Source organism: Camelus bactrianus, chromosome 13 (genome assembly GCF_048773025.1).
Source record: "Camelus bactrianus isolate YW-2024 breed Bactrian camel chromosome 13, ASM4877302v1, whole genome shotgun sequence".
In the NCBI taxonomy this organism is placed as follows: Eukaryota; Metazoa; Chordata; class Mammalia; order Artiodactyla; family Camelidae; genus Camelus; species Camelus bactrianus.
In genome coordinates, this window is record NC_133551.1 from 53657933 (window position 1) to 53670505 (window position 12573).

At 48.6% G+C, this 12573-nt stretch overlaps 1 long non-coding RNA gene across 1 annotated transcript in view; it reads right to left on the minus strand.

Moving 5' to 3' along the window:
- Nucleotides 1-3761: 3761 nt before the first annotated feature.
- LOC141579611 (uncharacterized) overlaps nucleotides 3762-12573 on the minus strand; it is a 58392-nt gene continuing 49580 nt past the window's right edge. Inside the window, exons 3-4 of the long non-coding RNA XR_012511342.1 lie at nucleotides 6745-6889; nucleotides 3762-4026 (exon numbers count right to left, since the gene is read on the minus strand). This is a non-coding gene — a long non-coding RNA (uncharacterized LOC141579611). The remainder of the gene's footprint in view (nucleotides 4027-6744; nucleotides 6890-12573) is intronic.

Sequence of the window (12573 nt, forward strand, 5' to 3'; positions counted from 1 at the left end):
AGTGCCTGCAGGAACCCGAAACTACCCGGTACATCCAAATATATGAGCTCATCTAATCCTTGAAACAACCCTGGCAGGTAAGATTTATTATTCCCTTGGTATAAGTGAAGAAACCAAGGCTCAGATCAAAGAACTGACAAAATATGTAAATGTATCAAATCAACACATTGTACACCTTAAACTTACACAGTGTTATATGTCAAATCAATTTCCATTTTTTAAGTAACTACTTTTCTAGACAGATGTTAGCCAATAAATCCTTGCCAGAGAAGTGAGAGGCACAAAGGCACCTGGCTGTGCCAGCCCCTGTGGGCCAGAGGGAAAAAGCAGAATTTGGTCTGACACATGCCCCTCCTCTAGGAAAAGGCAGGTTCTGAAACATTTTCGTAGTAGAGAGATGCAAGCTTCTGTCTGGGTCTTCAAAGGGGAAGATGTCTCCAGAGGGGCAGATGGGAACATGAGGGTACACCAAGACCTGGAGTGGCCCTGGTAAAGAAGGGCAAGGAGGTCTGAAGGTGTCTAGGGAGGCAGCCCCTGGGGAAGCTCTGACTTAACAGGGATTTGTGCAGAAGTCAGGGGACCAGGGCTGAGAGCCCCACAGACCCACCGGAACCGCCAAAGCACTGAATTGCCATGGTTGCCAAATGCAAAGGGATCTGAAACATACAGGAAAGAACTTAAGATGCATGTCCAAACCCCAGAAAAATTCCCATCCGGGAAGATGAGAAAGTCCAAGAAATCCTGGGGAGTAGATGAGGGACAAGAAAACTCCAAACAGGGAAATGTCTTCATTTTGCAAAATGATGAGAAGGTGCATTTTTCTAACTTAACATCCGTCCGGGCCAGGATCAAGGACATCCGGTTTGCTTGCCTATGAAAGGCAAGCCATGTCCAGGATCACCAGGGCCCAGCAAAGGACCCAGAATGAGACATGCCGGACTCACCTCACCTCCCATTCTGTCCAGTGACCCATCAACCTAGTGAAACTCCGGGGTCTTGAAGAAGGTTGTGGACAAGACAGTAAAAAGGAGCTGGGTGGCAGAGCTGCTCCAGGCGTTCATAATGGCTCAGAGGGAAGAGGGAGCAGGATTTGCCCATGTGGGTCTAGGACCTGAGGGACAGGGAATTTCAGGCAGAGGAAGGGGCAGGTGCAAAGGCAGGGCAGTGGGAAACTCAGAAAGGGCTCCAGAGCTTTCCTTCCTGGACAGTAACTAGATAACTTCCCACCCATAGGACCATCCTTGCTGTCTTCTTTATCTCTCCCTTCCTTGACCTAACCAACCCCTATGACACTCATTTATCTCATTCCTCAAATGAGCACTTATGGAGCACCTACTATATGCCAGGCGCTGTCCTAGGTACTAGCCCCCAACCGTGCACGAGGCAGGCAGGGGCCCTGCTTTCATGGCGTTTAGTCTAACAGAGACAATAACGCTGAGCAAGCATCTCCAGCTCCAGTCCCCTCCCAGGAATGTTCACCCAGTCACATGGAGGTAAATGCTCCACGTTCACAGATAACTCCTGAGTGTATATCTCCCCTGAGCGCCAGACGCACGGTTTCCACTGCTTCCTTGATGTCGACATTTGCATTCCTACCCAGCACTTTAAAGTCAACGACTGCAAGACAAAGTGATTCCACACCTTCCCCTCCACAAAACCTGTTCCTTCATCTCCAGCCTTCCCACTTACTCAGGCAAAAACCTGGAAGGCATGCTGCATTCCCATCATCCTGCACACACCCACACCCACACCCACACACGTACACACACACGATCCAATCCATAGCCAAGTCTTCTGGTCCTAGTGTCACCCACCAAAATTCCCAGTGTGACCACTTCTTCCTGCTTACACAGCTACCACCCTGCTCAGTGTCATCATCTCTCTCTCCTGAACCATTAAACTAGCCTCCTCTCTGGTCTCCTTGCTTCTCAATTCTCACCACCCTACAATCTACTGTGGCCTGAGGGATCATTTTTAAAAGATAGATCAGACTCTTTCTCTCCCCTGCTCAGAACCCTAAACAACAAATCATGCTCCGGTCCCTTCATCCTAAGAAAAAGCAATGCCCCAGTCGCACACCTTCTCTCTGCTCCCCTCTATATCAGGCGTCTTGAAACGGTTTTCCTTAAATCACTCTCTCCACTGCCTCACCTCTCAACCTCACTGCAAGGCACTTCTGTCTGCCTCCAAGACTGTTCTCACCAAGGTGACTCATGACCCATCCTAGGCTCACACCACTGTCTCCTTTGTCCTCACTGGCCACTGCATTCCCAACCCTGCTGACCATGCGTTCCCTCCTCCTCCAAACACCTCCCTTCCTGGGGTCTCTGGACACCAGCAATTCCCTGGTTCTCCTTTCTCCTCTCTGACTACTCCTCCATCATCTCTGGGACCCTTCCTCAAGCCAGTGGGGGTTTCCAGGGCTCAAAATGTGACTCTTTTCTACTTACTGTAAACACCCTCATGCACTTTCACTACCTCATCGCTAATTCACTATCACTAACTCTCTGACGATTCCCTAGTCTAGGTCTTCAGCCCAGACTCCAGCCCCAGGTTGATAATTAAGCTTTGTCCTGGCCACAGCGCTGCAAACCAACACATCAAGGCTTGTCATTACTTATCACTTTATCCATTCGCAGAGCTTATTCCAATCCAGAAATTTTGGCGTCATCCAGTTCTCCTCTCTCCCTCAATTCCTGTGTCTAATTTGTAACTTACCTTTGTGCCATTACTCCTTAATAGCACTTGTATCTGTCTCCTCCTACTGCTCCTGCATCGGGGAAGGCCCTCACCACCTCTCACCTGAATCGCCACCTTCAAGCTCACCTACTCCAATCCATCCTCCATCATCCATCCAAGAGATTTTTTAAATCTGGCCAGGTCATGCTCTTCCTTTGAACCCTCCATTGGTATAGCAACTAGCTATTGCTGCGTAACAAATTACCCCAAAATTCAGTGGCCTGGAATTACTGTCATTTGTTATAACTCATGCATCTGTGGGCTAGCTGGGGCCAGTTGACCTCGGCTAGGGTCACTCGTGGTCTGTCAGTAAACTAGGGGCTCAGCTCTAGTCTGGCTTCTCTGGGGTACATCCTCTCCTGGGACTAGCAGAAATGTGCAAGGCTCAGAATGGACACATGATCAGTTTGTATCATTCTATTGTCTAAAGCAAGATACATGGCTGAACTAGTGTCAAGAGGGGAAAATATACTCCGCCCTTGATGGGTGGATAAGCAAAGTCACCTAGCAAGGGGCTTGGGTACAGGGAGGGGCGAGGAATAGGGGCCATTAATGCAACTCACCAAATAGTTTCCCATTGCCCTTATGGTTACATCCCAACTCCCTAACATGGAGACCCTCCCGGAGCTGACCCAGCCACCTCACCAGCCCCAACTCCTGTTGCTCTGAACTTCCATCCACTCCCCACCTTCCACAGATCGGCAAATGGACTTTGTTATTTCACGTTCCTGGTTTACCTATGCAGGTGCTGCTTTTCATGCTGATTTCTTGAATCCTTAACCATTCTTTGAGCTCTATCTCAGCAAGCAGCTCCTTCTTGGGGAATCCCTCCAGGGCTACCTTCCCCATCCCAAAGGTGGCTCTCAGCTCCCGTTACACTCCTCCCCTTCCATTGTACCCTGTGATAGCACTTATCCCTGTACAAAGGTGTCCATTTTCTCCCCTAGGCATTGAATACTTTAGGGTAATATATTTCTTTGCTATTACCATTGAAACAAGTTGCCACAGACTCAGTGGTTTAAACAACACAGATTTATTCTCTGCTGTCCTTGAGGTCAGAAATCCAAAATCAGTTTCACTGGACTAAAGTCAAGGTGTTGGCAGGGCTGGTTCCTTCTGGAGCCTCTGAAGGGAGAATCTGTTTCCTTGTCTTCTTCAGTTCCCATTGGCCAACTGGATTCCTTGGCTGCTGGCTGCCTCCTTCATCTTCAAAGAGCAAGAGCATCTCTTCAATCTCTGCTCACATCACATTCTCTTCTGTGTCAAATCTCCCTCTGCCTCCGTCTTCTAAGGACATGTGATAACATTTAGGGTTTCTCTGATTAATCCAGAATAATCTCCCCAGCTCAAGATCCTTAACTTAATCATATCTGTAAAGTTCATTTTCTCATATAAGGCGATGTTCACAGATTCTGGGGGCTGGGACCTGGTATCTTTGGGGGATCACTATTTAACTTACCATAGACAGTCTTCGTGTTTCTCATTCTGGTCTCTCCTCTACCTGGCCCAAGATGGGTGTTCAATATACTTGATAAGTGAAAGAATGAATGAGTCAGAGAATGAATGCAGTACCAGAGGGGCCAGTGGAGGTGCCAGAGTCCCCAACAGGCTGGCTGGCAAAGGTAGTGAAAATTCAGGCTCCTAAAACTCTATCCCCTGCACTCACCATAACAGAGAATATTCTCTGTAATAAATAAGAGATCAAACCAGGCCCTCTGTGCAATGCAGGAGCCAGGCTGCCTGAGCTAAAAAGGAAAAAGGTTCCTCCCAGAACTGCAGAGACAAAGCTGTGAGCTTACCCCGCAGAAGCATTAACCCCCTGTTCTTCATCATAACTGCACAGACAGGGCTGTGTGCTGGTTCCATGGGGTGGCGGGGGGAGGAGAGGATATTCACCCCCATTCTTGTGTATTTAATAGAAAATTATGGATGCTACTCTGTGCCAGTCACATAAAACAAATGGTGCCTGCCCTCAAGGGACTGCCAGTCCAAATTCCTTTAGAATAGCCTTGAAATGACCAGTCCTCAGCCCAGCACAGTTTCCAAACACACTGAAACTCATGGAAGTCCTATTGCCTACACTTTCAGAGCCCCTCCTGGAGGGACCGTCTATTTATTCAACAAAATTGAGCACCAAGGGCATGACAAGCCCCACATCAGCCCTGCTGTTCGTTGTGGGGCTGTCCCACGAGCTTCCCTCGGCCACAGGTTGACATTCCCCGCAGGACTTCGGGAGCCTCCCACCTCGCCCTGAGAATCCCCACTGCCCTATCAAAGACTGCGGAGAAGTTGGGAGGGAGGGAGATGGGGAAGGGCTACTGCAACATCACTGGTGATTCAACCGAGAGGTGGTTTTGTTCAGGGCAGGGAGGGAGTTCAGCTGTAGCAGATTGAGGATAACATTGGAGATAAACAACAATAATAATAGCCACTAAATATTTAATGAGCTCTTCCCATGTGTCAGACTGCGCTGTTTTGTTCCACGTGGGTCATCTCACTTGACCCTCCTCACATCCCTGTACGGTAAACATTATTAATCCCACTTTACAGATGAGGAAACTGAGTCACAGAGAGATAAGGGACTTGCCCAAGGCATGCAACTGCAAGGAAAGCCAGGATTTGATTAACTATGTTTAGACTATTCCTTCTCAAAATTTGACCATGAAGAGAAGGTAAGCCATGTGTGTGAAGAGGGAGGTGCTATGTTCAAGGGACTTCATGGTTCAAGTTGTCTTGTAGGTAGAAGAATGCAAACATGTTTGTGCATAAAATAACACATTGGAAGCACACTGATGGGTGGGGGCTCAATGGATGGGGAGGGCAGGATCCAGGACATGGGTGAAGACTGGGCCAGGTCCAAGAGCAAAGGAGGAGAAAGTGGACAATGACCTAGAAGCCAGTAAGGTGTCAGAGGGCCTGGGGCAAGTGTCAGGTTGGAGACAAATGGCTTCCATATTCACTGTTTCCAAATGTCCCTCATCCTCTCTCTTGCTAGATGGAACCTCACCAGAAGCTAAGCAGGAATTTAAGTGAAACAACAGAGGTTTGAGAAGTGACACAGCTTGCCCAAGTTCAGAAAGCTGGTGGCAGAGCTGGAATTCAAACTCACTTACTCCACAAACACACTCTGACCCCTGTTAGGTCCTGTGCAGGAATCCAACTCCACGGGGTGGGTGGATAAGGAGACTAGCACTCAAGCTCAAACATCCCGGAGGGACATGGAAATCAGGGCTTCAGCTAGCACATCGACAGGCAAGGATGGAGGGTCTCTGGAATCCACTCCTCCCCAAAACAGTGCAGTCGCGATGATGGCTGGACCAGGCAGCCATGCTCAGAATTTCAATTCAAGACTGACTGGTAGAGTCAGGGCCTCCAGACACCCCCCAGACAGGCTAGCGAGACACTTCAAGGAAGACAGAGCCATCCTGGAGAGCGTCTAAAGTCAGAAGATTTAGCCAGAGAAGGTGGGTGAGTATAGTAGGAAGACCGCCCAGGAACAGGAGGCGTGATGGAGCGCCACCTTGGGATGAGGATGTCTGCTGCCCACACACAGCTGGAAACATGGATGCTGGGACCTTTCTGGCTGCATCCAACCTGTGTGTCTAGTTATGAGTCCCACTTGCTCCTCCCCTCAACTGGGGAGCTCACAGAATGACATCAGGGAATGGACTGAGAGCCCAGCTCTGATGCAGCCCCCCAGGAGAAGGTCCCCAGCCCAGGAAGACCAGGAGGAAGACGGGGGCACTGGGCCTTCATGCATGTATTCACTCATTCATTCATTCACTCTTTCGTTCAACAAATATGTACTGGGCGCCTGCGGAGCATCAGCACGGAGAGTTAAAAAGTGAGCAAAGGACAGACACATCAGTGATCTCAGGGAGTTTATGGTCAAGAAAGGAGACAGACTTGAATCAGACAATCACAGAAATAGAGGTAAAATGATAATCAGCACGCCGTACAAGAGGCACGTGGTCTCCTGAGCGCGTGTAACAGGGACTGACTTACCAAGGACTGTGAGAGGCTTCCCTAAGGAAGCAGCCTGTGGCCTGAGATCAGAAGCACGCAGGGGATTGTCCAGGTGAAGACGGGAAGAGCGCCCAGGCAGAAGGGAATGGGCGACCAGGTGGGACACTACAGCAGGATAGAGGCGCTGGGATGGACAAAGAGGAACAAAGCATCTGTGAGCCATTAGTGCGCTGAAGGATTCCACTGGCATTGCGTCAACTGCTGGAAGCCTGGGTGAGCAACAGCAGCTAACACTCGTGTAACTGTAACTAACAGTCTACATGATGCTAATATAACTAATAATAATAGGGCCAATCATAGCTAAGACTTGTATAGAATTTACTCAGTGCCAGACACTGATCTAAGCCCTTTTAATCTTCAGCCATTTAATTCTCACAGTGATTCTACGAGGTAAATACCATTGATACATCTATTTTACATAGAACACCCAGAGATGTGAAGCCACTTTCCCTGGGTCACACAGCTAGGAAGTAGTGGTACCTAGACATGAACCCAGGGAGCTGAGCTCCAGCATCTGGCCCCAGAGCCTGAAACTGCTGCCCTGTTTATGGAGCACTTACTCTACGCCACGCCCTCACTCTGTGTTTTATGTGTGTGAATGAAAAATATTGCAAGCCGTATCAGTAAACAAAGAATGCTGTGGCCATCAAGTCATCAGCCGCTACCACCGCCCCTGACGCTGAGCAGAAGGAACTCAGGATGCAAACAAGCAGGAAGCCCAGATTCTGCAGCCACCCCAACGGTTCACCCTGAGGGAAATCAGGATGTGCAAGAACAGGATACTGGTCCTACATAGCTAGGTGCACGTCAAAGGAACGATTTCAATGAACCCAGACCTTTGCCGTACATAAAAAAGCACTCGATTCTTTAACTTGAGATGTCTGGTTTTCTTTAATTAACAGTAATCTTTTGATGTTCCGACTACTTGGTCTTTGTTGTAAAAACTCCTATATATCCTGGCTCCTCCCTACCTCTTCAGAGGTCAGTCCTTCAGAGCTATCAGAGAGGCTGTCATCCTGGGCTGAGTTCTCAGAAATGCTGCCGATTAAAACATGACTCTCAGCTTTTAGGTTGTACATTTTATTTCCATCTACACACGCATGTCCCATTGGCTTCTCACAACAACACTGTGGGAGGGGGTACTGTCAGTACCATCTCTATTTTGTAGATGAGGGAACTGAGACTCAGCGGCAGAGTGGGGCTTGCCCAAGTTCACACAATTTAGTACGTGGAGCAGCTGAGCTCAGAACCCAGAGTTGCTGGGATGGGTAGAGGGAGTAAGTAAAGGCTAAGGGAGATACTGGATGTCAGTACAGGAAACGACCACCTGGCGATCTTTCAGCGACAACAGATAGACTCTCATTCATTACTTCAGGGAAAAGGGGATTTGTTGAAATTACACATATGCATGGGCATGATATAATAAAAAGTAAATATTTGCTCTTTGTCTGGCTCCTGGCACACAGCCCCTAAAACCATTGGCATCTCCGAGTATTTAGAGTGTCTTTCGTATGCTAATGAGATGACTGATAGCTGCAGTCCCTAGAGAGCTGCAGGATGGGGGCTGGTTGCTGAAAGACCGAGGCATGATTAGAGGGTTGGAACACGCTCCTACTCCAGAACCTCCAGGGAGGGGAGAGGGGTTGGAGATTGAGTTAATCACTAATGGCCATGGTTTAATCAATCATGCCAGCATAAAGAAACTACCATAAAAAATCCTGAGCAACTGGGTTTGCAGAGCTTCCAAGCTGGTCAATCGAGGTGCTGGGAGGGTGACAAGCCCAGAGAAGACATGGAAGCTTCTAGCCCCTTCCCCAGATCTTGCCCCCTACAGCTCTTGCCTTTGGCTGTCCTTGAGTTGTATCCTTTCTAATAATTCGGTAAGTGTATACAAAATGATTTCCTGAATTCTGTGATAATTCTAGCAAATTATCAAACCTGAGGAGGGGTCATGGGAACCTCTGGTTTATAGCCAATCATTCAGAAGTACAGGAAGCCCAGAACTTGCAACCAGTATCTAAAGTGGGGATTTGGGGAGCAGTCTTGTGGGACTGAGCCCTTTAACTTGTGGGGTCTGATGCTAACTCTGGGTATTTAGCGTCAGAATTGAATTGAATGATTGGACACCCAGCAGGTGTTGGAGAAACAGAGAATTGGTGTTTAGCGTTGGAAGAGTCCACATATTTGGTGTTAGAAATGTGGTGACTAAAAACAGTTCAATGGCTTCTTCACAATGGAACACTACTCAGCCATAAAAAAGAATAAAATAATGCCATTTGCAGCAACATGGATGGACATGGAAAATGTCATTCTAAGTGAAGTAAGTCAGAAAGAGAAAGAAAAATACCATATGATATCACTTACATGTGGAATCTGAAAAAAAAAAAAGACAAATGAACTTATTTACAAAACAGAAACAGACTCACAGACGTAGAAAACAAACTTATGGTTACCAGCAGGGGGGGGTGGAAAGGGATAAATTGGAAGTTGGAGATTTGCAGATACTAATTAATATATATAAAATAGATTAACAACAAGTTTATACTGTATAGCACAGGGAAATATATTCAATATCTTGTAGTAGTCTATGGTGAAAAAGAATATGAAAATGAATATACGTATATTCATGTGTGACTGAAGCATTGTGCTGTACACCAGAAATTGACACAACATTGTAAACTGACTATACGTCAATAAAAAATATATACATGAAAAAAAAAGTTCAATGTCCCGTGGCCAACCTATGGAAAGGCCTCTGTTGTTTCAGGGCAGCTCACATGGCTCTCGGCACACTCGGCAAGGGATAGAAGCCAGTGCTTCCCCAGAGGTGGTGTGAGCGGCCTAAAATATGTCTAGTTCATCTGGGCTAAAGAAGCAGTTAGTATGGGGGGGAGGGTACAGCTCACGTGGTAGAGCACATGCTTAGTGTGCAAGAGGTCCTAGGTTCCAGTACCTCCTCTAAAAATAAATAAACCTAATAACCCCCCCACCGCCAAAATAAAATAATTACATAATACAATAATAAATAAATAGATAATTTTTTTAAAGAAGCTTCAGAGTAGACGTCACAGGTCCGATCGGGAGGGGGCTGCGTGGGGCGAGGTCAGTGCTGAGGGTTACAGGTGAGGATGAGCAGAATGGAGGCAAGGAGTGGAGGGCAGGTGGGAGGACCATGTTAGTGACACACAGAGAAAGAGATAAATGCACAGAATTCTCATCAGCTGGTGGACGGGAAGGCTGGCTGACCCTGACATTATGACAAGCAGGAAGGCCAGCACAGGGAGAGGTCAGTGTAACAGAGCGCCCACAGTGTCCACGGGGCCGGCTGTCAGTGTGGCAGAACGTGGCCAGGGAGGAGAGCGGCTGCGGCCTGTCCCTGCCTCTGAGTGTCAGTTTTGTGGGCTTTTGCTGGGGTGAGCTGTAAGCGAGGCCGACAGCCGACAGATCAGAATGACAGGGTGGCGGGATGCCTGTGTGTCAGAAGGGCAGCGTGGCGGAATAGCTGCATATTGCGGTGTCAGTTGGGGGAATGTTGCTTTGATGGGCTGTCAGCAAATGGGAATGTCAGCCCAGCCTGTGGCTGGGGCGAGCCAGCGACCTTGACCTCTATTCCCTGGGACCCAGGCCAGTAATGCCAGGAGGTGGGGGCTCGCCGTGCTCCTAGCCGGGGAGAGAGAGCCCAGGAGGCACTGCTCGTGCATCCAGAGCAGAGATTTGGAAAAGTGGAAAGGAGGTGCATTCGTTTGCTAGGGCTTCTAGAACAAAATACCACGGACCGGGAGCTTAAACAACAGAAATTTAATGTGCCACAGTTCTGGAGGCTGGAGGTCTGAGGTCAAGGTGTCAGCAGGGTGGCTTTTTTCTGAGGCCTCTCTCCTTGGCTTATTATAGATGACCACCTTCTCCTATGTCTTCACAGGGTCTTCATTCTGTGTGTGTCCCTGTCCTAATTTCTTCTTATAAGGACACCTGTCATACTGGATTAGGACTCATCCATACGACCTCATTTTATCTTAATCACCTCTTAAAGGCCCTCTCTCCAAACACAGTCACATTCAGAGGTACTGGGGGCTTGAGACTTCAACACATGGATTAGGGGGTAGGAGAGACACAATCTAGCCCATGAGAGGAGGCAATTAGGGAAATGGGGCTAAGGAGATATTCAACATCAGGACTGGGCAGAGAGAGCAGCAGCCACCGGACATCAAGGGCTCAATCAGGGAAGACTTCTTGGGGGAGGCAGGATGGTAGACAGAACTTGGTTTGGACCCATGGAGACTCCAAGCACCTGCTAGGTGCCTAGATTTGTGGAAAACAGAGAACCCCTAAATGTAGAGAGAGGGAAAATTCAGGAGGAAGAAACCTCCCAGAAAGCTGTGACCTAGAGGCTACCTTCCAGAGGGAACCTTGGGGGACCGAATTCAAATCTCCCCAATGTAGGGCCAGGTTTAATAACTCACGGCTGCTCCCCTCACCCCATTTTTGAGAGACTTTAAAGTTTTCAGAGTGTGGGATTTGGCACCTGAGAAGTCTGGGTTCCAATCAGGGCTCTGTCATGGTCTGTGTCACCTTGGACAGTCACATGACTTCCCTGAGCCTCAGTTTTCTCATCTACTCAATGGGACTAGTCCAAGGGCCAACCTCCTAAGGTTATTGTGGGATTGTTGAGATGGCACTATGATGACACTTGGAACAGAACTCGGCCAGTAACAGGGCTCAATAAATGGCAGCGAGATGATGAATCTGCAGGTCTTTGATTTTATATCTCTCTCCACAAACCCAAGCATCCAGCAGAGGGGGATCCCCCCTCCTCTGCTACCATGTGCCCTTGAACCAGGGGAGACTGCCAGCACCTGCCTGGCCCTTTCCTCTCCACACAAGTCACTCTCCCCCTCTTTCAGGTCTTGGCTCATGTATCCCCTCCCGGGACCATGCTAATTAACATCACAACCCTGAACACTCTATTCTTTGTCTTGGCTTCATTTTTCTCACGGAACTTGTCACATCTAACATACTCTCTATTGTACTGATTAACATTTGTGATCCATCTCCTGTGTGTTGAAAATGGTGGTTCCAGAAGTGCAAGGGTTTTTAGATTATGTTCCCCAGCACCTAGAAGAACACCTAAATCAAAGGAAATGCTTAATAAATGCTTGTTGCCTGTGAGTCAAGGTGAGGTGCCAGTGCCATGGGGCAGGGGCTACAGGAAACACAGCCAGATCTGGGAGGTCACTGAGTCCTCAGGTTTGTGGGAACTGGGGGGATGAGGTGGTGCCCCCATCCTGTCTTTTCCTGAGGGTTAAGAATGATCAGGGGGCTCTGACCTAAACCCTGCCCAGGCCTCCTTGGGTCAAGTCAGATAGCTTTGCAGAGAGGGCAGGAGAAGTGGCCGTTCAGGTATTAAGACTCCAGCTGGAGCAGCTGGATCTGAAAAGCAAATCGCCCTCCCTGTGGTTTGCCCATTTCTGGCTCAGGAAGCTGAAACACCTCATTTCACGGCCTCTGATTACCAAGGGAAACCCCAGGAGGGGAGGCTGCAGTGGTCTCTGCTCACGACACACCCCCATTCCTGAATCTTGACCATGAGCTGGTAGAGTACCACTCTCTGTACCCAGAGCTAGTGGCCGCTGAACCTGCTGTCTCTGGTGATGAGCATCTTCCCTTGGCCCCTTCATCAAGTGTCCAAGGTAAGTCCCAAGCCTCCCCTCCTCTGGACACCTCCAGGCTGTGCATGGCCTTTTTACGGCAAGAGCTCAGGAATAGACATAACCCTGGGTGTGCTCTGAGGGTTGCAGGTGCAGAGCCACA